We start from the raw sequence: 9,669 nt of genomic DNA, 5'->3' as shown, positions 1-9,669 counted from the left end.
GAGCGCTGACAGATCTGCTAAACACAGAGATGGAGACGACAACAAGGAGCTGCTGTTAAAGTCAAGAGCTGGAGGCTGCCCAGGTGTGTGTGTGTGTGTGTGTGTGTGTGTGTGTGTGTGTGTGTGACAAGGTGCAACAGGTCACATTTTAACCCCCCTTTTTGTTTCATTTTTGGAGCTAAGTATTAAAGGTAAAACATGGAGTTTTTGGCCACTAGTGGTGCTGTGAAGCAATGTTTTGATGAGCGGGTCCCTCTTTGTTTGAATGTGCAGGTGACAGAACACACATTCTGACAGGTGATTTCAAGCTCCAAGACTCAATGGTTGTTGCCAGTAATGCATCAGCAAAGGTCATTAAAGAAGAGCACTGCTAGCAAGATAACATATAGATTACCTTAAACCTGCAACTACACTTTTTTTTTTGCCGATTGGGGGAAGCAGAAACACATCATACACACTTTCAGTTGACACAGCAAATACTTTTTATGTTATCATTCATTTGGCATGATGAATGTAAGTCCAATATTCACTCTCTTGTGTCTCTGTTTGCGGTCTCTACCAACTTCTGAGGGAACTATCTGGCTTTTTAGCTGCTAAATGCTCCACTATGTTCACCATTTAGGAGCTAACTTTGTCTGTCTGTCATCTGGAGCTGAGCAGGTAGTCAGACTTTGCTGAAAATAGTTGCCTGCAATAGCATCCACCTGCAGCCTATGAATCTACATCTACAGCTCACCACCCACTTCCTGTTGAGTGTGTTTCCGATGGGCATTTCATTCATTTACCTTCCATCTATTGATTAAGCTAAAGTACACTTTCATTTATTGCACTGCAAGTCATAAAAAGCTATAAAGATGTATTCTGTTGCCATGACAGCATCAGGTCTGTTGTCCTTTATCCTTCACGCCAGCTGACACTTTAGGGTAGTTCCCAGAAACAGGTTACCTCATAGATTTACAGCATTATCCTCTTTGTTTTAGTGCCGGGGATAATAATAAGTAATGAAACAACATATCCTCATTCCACGGTGCCAATACGTTTTACAGCCTGTTGTTGGTTACCTGCCTGTTCCTAAGAAACAAACCGGTGAAGTACAAGTATGCGAGCAAAGGGGGTACACAGCGAGGCACACTTCACACACCCCTCCTGCGCGGACAGTTGGTCTGACCCGCAGGTCACACGCCTGATGTTTGAGGTGGTACAGCCCCTTGGCGACATCCAAATACAGCTGCTCACTCCACTCAGCCTGCCGCCATAAAACACCAGTCAGCAAATAAAAGGAGTGGAAAACAGATCTGCAACCGGTGGCCCAAAACAAAAATTTATTTGGGGTATTTTTGGTCACATGAGGCAAGCTGGTTAGCCTCTATTTAAGTACAGAAGCTAAAAAAAAAAAAAAAAAAAAAAAAGTCTGTTAATTGCAATTCGCCAACTTCCTCACCACAGCTTTTTTATTTTTGTTAGAATTTAACAGGCTGCCCGACTGTGACTTTCACTCTTCCTCTCTTGCCCCATGCCTCTGTCGCTCCGCGGCGCCTTTCACATGTACATTAAAATGAATGGATGCCAGAAATAGCGCGCTGTATTTGGGGGGACGGTAGACATAACAAAATCAGGGAGGAAAGAAGCCAGCCACATATACGGGGCCTTGGGGAGCACACTGGGAGGAGGAGGGAGGCGCTGAGGCCAACAATGGCACACATTCACATTCTGGTTCAACCGACAACTTTCTGGTGGCCTCATTATTTAGTAGACCTAAGTGGAACACCACTCGGTATAATTCTGGTATTTAAACTGTTAAGAAGGAGCAGTGGATGTGAAAAACTCTCTCCTGACTGATCTGCACCACGAGCAGCTCCATAAACAACAGAGAGGTGACTAATTCAAGGCAGCTTGGTTGTAGAACCGCTGTTATAATTACCTATCAATCCCTTGGATAAGTTATCATATTACTTTTATTAGTAATCCAAAATGCATCCTCAGAAAATCAAAATACCTGAAATCAATCTAGAAATGATGAGGTACGACCAACTGCAACCAGCGTTCTTGTTATTTCTTTGCATATACTGACGGAGCTGACTCAATAAAAACAAACCAAACGATGTTGCATTACCTGTTACTGGGAAATGTAATTAGTGTGGCATGTTAGTGCAAACTGATTTTTGTTAGTTATGAGTCAGTGGAACCGACTGGATAATCTCCCAACAAAATCCCCCTTGTCAGTTTCATTTTCAGTCATCAGACTTTAATCTGTCTTATTCATATCTGATGACATCTCAGGTTTGAGGTGAAGCGGTGACTGACCCGCCCCAGCACACGGGAACACAAGGGGAATTCATAAATCGTGTCGTAATTAAAAAATAATCACAGAACAGACAGAGCTTACTGCGCAGGTAAGATATTGAAAAGACAAATATGACTTCAAGACTGACAGGACTACCAGCCAATCTCAGGGGGTCGCTCTCCCTAATCCTCGCCCTCGCACTTCATCGCTCACCAGCAGATTCCCACTGTCACTGAGGGCACATCTAAATAAAACTAGAGGAATTTCTTGTCCACCACAACATTCAACTCTACATAGTTTCCCACCTCAGAGTTCACCAACCTGATAAACTTAGTAAGGAATCTGGCCAACTGGTATAAAAATGTCACTAGTTGTCATGGGACATTCACTGGCTATGGTGAGCTGATGACCCCTGACCCATCCTGGCATTCTCCTTCCTCTTCTTCTTGTCCTTCCCCCCCAGTAGGAAACATCCGATGGATTGTTACAGGACTATTACACTGACTGACATGATGGAGTGGGTGAAAAAAGCCCCATGAGGGTCACTTCTCAATGTGGAGCTTGGGAACTTGGCTTGAAGCAGCGCTAGTGCACAAGAAGAACGGCGATTGCATTATAATGACTTCACTGAGACAAACTTCATCAAAAATGATGGAGGTGGGATGAAATAAGTCAGGGAGCAATATGGTGAGGGAGTCGGTGAGCCGTTACATTGAAGATGCTCCTTTTTCCGCCTCGCTGAGCCGACCAGCGTCGCCTGCTATCCCACAGTGCTTTGGGAGGCGATTCACTCGCATCCAAGCGGCAAAACAAACAACAGTTCCTCCAATGGCCACTTTTGCCTGGCTCCAACAACAACTTTTTAAAACTCACTAGTTTAAATTACATTAAGGCTTAAAGTAATGCATAACTATAGGCACGGCAGCTTTGACTGACGGCTAGCCGCTAGGTTTCTGCAGCCAGGCTTCATTCAGCCTGGATTATTGGGCATCACCCTCTACAAGAGTCTTATATTCACATGTACTGTGGTTAACGGCTCTCATGTGTTGAATCGAACTAAAACAATCACGGCATGAAGACATGAAATACATAACATGCAGTATAATATGACAGTATAATTGGAACGTCTACGTTTTATCTTGCCTTTATCAGTTGTCTTTTATCTAGGTTATGTCAGACCTCAGACCTGATGAGGTCCTGTAATCAGTGCTGGTTGATTAGAATGGAAGTACCGTAATGTCCACGATTTTATGGATGAATAAACTGAACCTGGAACCATCAACAGGCTAAGGCAGACAAAAGGTACACACACACACACACACACACACACACACACATACATACAGAGACACACACAGGGAGGTCAAAGTGCCACATTTAGCCACTTGATAAACAGGTATGACTGCATGCCCTTATTATACAGAATTAACTCTCCATTGCACAGTGAGGGCAGACCAGAGCTTCGACAGCAGTTGCAAAACACTCTAAAAAAACGCACCACACCACATTCAGCCCGTCATAATGTCTACAGGCACTTAGTGGGCAGAGCGTCTGCAGCCACTGTACAATAAGTGAGTGTGTTAACTGACCCACACTCCCATATATAGCCACAACTATTAGGATTCCTTTCATACTATCTGGAATTAGCCTGCTGTTTTCAGAGCTGGAGTATTTCAGTCTCACCCTGCTTGACCTCCAACCTTTTAGCCTTTAGTTTACGCATCCACAACCTGCAGCTCAGAGAGGCAAGTGCATGGGCAAGCACTGTTCAACGCTGGTGCTGTGATTACAACCGGCAAACTGTTGGCTAAACAAAACAATTTAGCACTACAACCTTGACACTGTTAGACTCAAGATGGACAGTTTAAAAAACAAAAATGACCACCAACAGTTCGGTCAGAGATTCAGGTTTTGATGCTAATGTAGCCTCGAGCCGCTAGCTTCACGCAGAGCTGCTGGTGCTGAGCAGTGATGGAGCGCAGCACTTAAACTAATATAATTATGATTAACTTTACAATCTCGGTAATCCGTCTCTTAACGCCCTTGTTCAACCAGGTGGGGATTAGAGCTATTCTGAAGCTGAAGGCATGCATTAAAATATTTTCTTAGGTTAGCATTTTTACAGACAGTGGGCCCAACTTTCCCTCTCCTCATCACAAACCGTGTAATTAGCTGAAACATGTTTTTACAGCAGATCTCTGAAGTACTTTAAGTAGTGGTTAGCAGTATAGAAAGAGCTTGAGAACACACATGCACTTAAATCACAGCCTATAGGTCCGTCTGCTGGAATGCTTTTCCCTGCTGAACAAGCACAGACACCAGGGTGTGATTAGACGCACAGAGTGGGTTGTGACACAAAGTACATATGCACTAATATGCCCACACACGCTTCATTTCACATCTGAAGTAGGTGCATGAAGTGTGTACGGGTGTGAGAAACAGGCATGTGTCTAATCAGCAGGTTTCATACAGGCTCCATTGAAAGCTCACGGCAGGCCTGTTGTGCCCTCGGTAATCAAAAAGTCGCGGCTCATCTGAGTCATTTTAAGTGATTCAAACCAAGACACACACGCATAAACACCTCAGATGCCCTCAGTCATTGTTGCACTGAGCCTGAGCCAACAGAAATCCTCTCCATTCAACAGAAAGTGCATAGACAAAAGTACAATTTAGCTAATAGAATTCAATGACAAGTGTAGCAGTAATAGAGAAAAATGCACTAATATTAAGCAATGTACAAAGAAAAACACCAAAACAGGATGACAACTGCAGGAAGTGATTTAACTAATACTGTGGAAATATCTGCTTGGCGGCCACCTCTCTCTTGTGGGACTAATGGTCAGCAAGAAGTTTTTCTGGGTTCGCAGTCAAGATTATTACCATGGAGACATTCATATCTAAGGCATAAGCCTGAGACTGAAAGACCTAATCAAAAGATCAACTGAGGAAATCCTTAAAAAAACATCCAATTTACGTGCACTCTGATGTTCTGCATCCTGCTCTGGTTCATGATGAATAAATAATCCAGAGGAGATGAGCACTCTGTGACTCAACACTAAACTTCTGCCTGCCTCGGGCTAGATGGTCACCACAGGTTCATTTGATGATTCTCTGTGTGCGTGCATGCAAGTCTGTACTCTGGACAGATCAGGTCAAGGTTCCCTATGTGGGTTATCTGTATTTAGCCCCAAGGTAAGGAGGTCGGGTCAGTTTTACATCTAAATCAAGTCCTGACAGAGGTCTCAGTCTCCTTCTAGAGAGTATGTGACCCTCTAATCTCAGAAGCGCAGTGAACTGCTTCCCTGCAGGTGTTGATAGCACCCGATTATTTTAAGTTGCATATTATACACTATGAATAGAAAGTTTGCAGCCTGGTGCTAAATAGACAATCCAGCAAATCAAAAGGAAGTTCAGCAGTCCAGAAATATCCCAGTGCAGCACGGAGCAGGTCTCTGCATGTCCGTCTGCTGCTCCAGTCTGGGCCACGGAAATATGGGCTGGACCTGAAGACACACGAGCAACCACAAACGGGCACGCACGCACATACACACCTGAGTATAACAGGAAACAGATGGCGATATCCATCAATCTTTTGTCCTCTTGACACGCACGCACACAGACATACACACAACTGAAGACAAACCATGAAATTTGGGAATTCTAACCGGAGACAACAGTCACAGCAGTGCAAGCTCATCCATCAGGGCAACAGGGCGACATTAATAAGACATATAAAGTTTATCAGAATGTAAACAAATATACACCAAAAATGTGTGCGTTTAACTAACATCTTTTCATTAAGATGCATCAGGATCATAAATTCAAGCAGAATGATGCTGCGAGAGCTCATCTTGACATTTCTACGATGCCCGGCTGCAGCTTGCGCGGCTGCCACGCTGCTTTGCATGTGAAAGGGCACGCTTTGCATGTCGGCCCAGGCCGGCGGTGTTGTTTGCATCTCCACTCACGACAGGTACTGAGAAAGTGACAGGCGTTTTATTCTCTGATGGAGGCAGCATTGCCTGTCTTAATGCTGACATTTCCATAGGAGATCGGTGCTAAGGCTGAAGACACACTTCTCACTAAAGGTTAACAACATTCTCCGCAGAGTAAACTTTCATGCCTCACACAATGCAGCAGTTTTGTGCTGGAGTATGCGCCCTGTTTGTATCCATGAAGATGCTAAATTTAATGCCCTGCTTGTTAGCACAGCTCACTTCCTTTTCCCGTATGACAAGTAGGAAAGGTCATTCAGCTGTGCAGCTGAAAACAGGGCAGACTCCAACAAAGCTGGGCGATGATAGAAGTGCAATAACGGGGCGGCTTGTCAGGACTGCAAGACCATCTGATTTCTGCTCATCATACTGGCATTACAGCATTGTTGAACCCTACATACACTCACTAGCCACTTTATTAGGTACATGTTAACAGTCCAGCACAATAGCCAAGCCACAGTTTCTGCTTCTAGTCATCAGTGTTTTGAGTTTTAAGCACCAAAACTTAAACAATTGCTATTATAAGGTGTAATTAAAGTATTAGTGTCTATTATCCTCCCGCTCCCTCTCTCTTCCCATCCTCCGTTGCTCTCCCCTCTCTTGTCGACTCCTTCACGCCTCAGCTCCTACATGTGACCTCCCAGCAGGGAAGACAGGTGAAAGATCGTGACCCCCCACACAAAGACTCACTGCCCTCCTCCTGCAGGCAGAAAGAGCTCAGCTTCAGCCTCAGGCAGAGATTAGGAAAACAGGGGGGATATCACATCTCTCAACACCGACATTTTATCGGAAGGATTCCGAAACACTAACAAGAGAAAATAGAGATCCGGCAAATCCCGTCATCAAATAACCTTGATATTGCGAGTACAATTAAGGCGGCCATGAATTGAAACAGAGGAGCTGATATGGGAACAATAGAGAAAATCTGGTCTGTCATTTTCTCATGATTGTTCTTTCCAACCTGTTGTTATGGTAGTGTTAAGTCCTGTAACAGCTCTAGTCATCAAAAATGCTCCAGATATGCATCACGCCTCCTATGGATGCACAGTTGGGTCTCTTCCGTCTGCACTGCCTTTGAACTCCACATGCTATCTGGAACTGCTTTAGGCAGAACGGAGATAAAAGTGCTGGATCAAACTGGACATCAGGACGGCAGGTATACAATCCTAACCCAACACAGGCACACTGTACATACACACACAAGTGTTTTTCCTATAAGGCACCGCCTTCAAACACGCTAGTGTTGCACACTTACACCCACACCACCTGGACCTCAATATAAATAGGGCAGGTTGTGGAGTGATTTAAGATAATCTTCAAGGGAGAGAAACGTGATACAGCACAGGACCAAAGACATCCTGTGGAGCCATCCGTCGGAAAGACCTCCAGTAAAAACATCAATCAGGAGACACGGGGAGAGAAAGTGACATGACAGCTGCAGTTCATCATAAACTTGACCAGCCGTCACTACGATGGGTTTATTTCCACGTGACAGAGATGAGGATCGACAGTCGGCCTGACAATTTCTGTTTGAAGGCAATGATACACAAGGACATCTGCCCATCTCTGACTTTCCACAGAATTGATATCCTAATTACACAGAAAGATCCTGTCGGGAAATATTTGGATATATTTGACTGAATCTTGTATTTCCATTCTTATCTCAGAAGCTGCAGCTCTCTCTGCTGCTTTATGGAGCTTTATCGTTAGTTTTAGCTCATTGTTCAGCTGTCTGGCTGCAGCTTTATTGTTCTGGTAAATTCTCATTCTCATTTTTTGAGAACAGCAGGTGGCTGTAAGAATCTGTAATCTACCTGCTTAGTACCAGACAGCAGAGAGACACAGTTAGCGTGCGCTTATTAGCACTGAACAGAAAGTGCATGCAAGGTTAATGTCACTGGTTTTGCAGGTATTTGGTCATAAACCAAAGCACTGGACAAATTAGAATTTTAATCTGCTGATGTGCCAGATGGAAGGAATCAGTTCTTACAATTCATTCTGAGGGGGATGTGAATGTGTGAACCAGATTTAATGGTTGACACATTTCACTCGAAACCACAAATCTAAACCTCAAAGTAGCACTAGAGGAGAATTCAAGGGAATCACCAAAGCCATTAAAATTCATCCTATGGGAGCCACGGAAGCTTGTACAAAATTCCATGGCAATCCATCCAATAGCTGCTGACTAATTTCAGTCTGGACCAAAGTGATGGACCTACTGACAGACAGACCAATTTTGCTATCCCTGGAGCCATTCTGCTAGCAAGGTTAAAAAGCCCCTACAGCCACATGTTACATAAACCCAGAGCCACAGCGTCATTGGAAGACAGGCAGAAGACAGTAACTCCCCACTACTAGACTACTCTCAGGACATGAGAGGAGAAGGTCTGGCCTGTTCTGGGTTTAACATTACGGGGTCGTCCAATCTCAGGTAACATTCCCACGAGATTTAGAAGTGAGAAGGACACCTGTCCTCCTTCTCTGTGAAGTGTGAGGAAGGACACTGCCATCCAACTAACTTCAGGGATGAAGCAGGGTAAACACACAGTGCAAACTAAGTGAAACGACTGATTGATGTCACTCTGTACTGTAAATATGACGCTGCAGCCAACAGCCAATTATCTTAGCTGGAAGCAGATGGTAGCTTGGCTCTGTCCAAAGGTAACAAAATGCTCCTACCTGCACCTCTAAAGCTCACTAATCAAGATGTAATATGTTATATGGCAGGGGCCAGTAACTTCCTCGAGGCTCAGCTGGTCTCCTGGCTCTGGGACTAAGACTACCCATTTGTCCCTGCTTCCAGTCTTTCTGCTAAACTTATCTACCTGGTTGCAACTTTACAAACTATACAGATATGAGAGTGGCCTTAATCTCATCTCACTCTCTGCAAGAAAGCCAAAAGGTGCATTTCCAAATGCCAAACTATTTTCTTTAGTACAGCGTGCAACAATAGGAGCGGATGAACTGGTGGGAAAGGGGCCCCGTCAATCATAGACACAAACTTAATATGTGGTTTATGGTGAGGTTCAGCATTAATCATCACTTATGAAGACTGAAGTGATTCAGTGTGAAAAAAGCTGTGCAGTTCCACCCCCTTCTCCCATCTGCTACTGTTGCATAACAAGTAAAAAAAAAAAAAAAAAAAAAAATCATCAGTGGCTGATTTGAAACTGTCATTTTTAAAAAATTAGTGTCCAGAAAACAACATCAATCTGTGTCTGTGCGGTTCTTCTGTAAGATGATGCTCCAGTTATGTAAGATCAATTTTAAAAGGGTCAGTGTCAGAGTTCATCCTGTTTCATCACAGGACCATGAGTCTGTTGAAAGCAGAACTTCATGCTCTCTCTGTCCATCAAACCAATGCCATCTCCTAGTCAATCTCTTTATTAC

The sequence above is a fragment of the Chaetodon auriga genome, chromosome 18 (genome assembly GCF_051107435.1).
Source record: "Chaetodon auriga isolate fChaAug3 chromosome 18, fChaAug3.hap1, whole genome shotgun sequence".
Taxonomy (NCBI): domain Eukaryota; kingdom Metazoa; phylum Chordata; class Actinopteri; order Chaetodontiformes; family Chaetodontidae; genus Chaetodon; species Chaetodon auriga.
Note: the sequence above shows the minus strand (reverse complement) of the source record.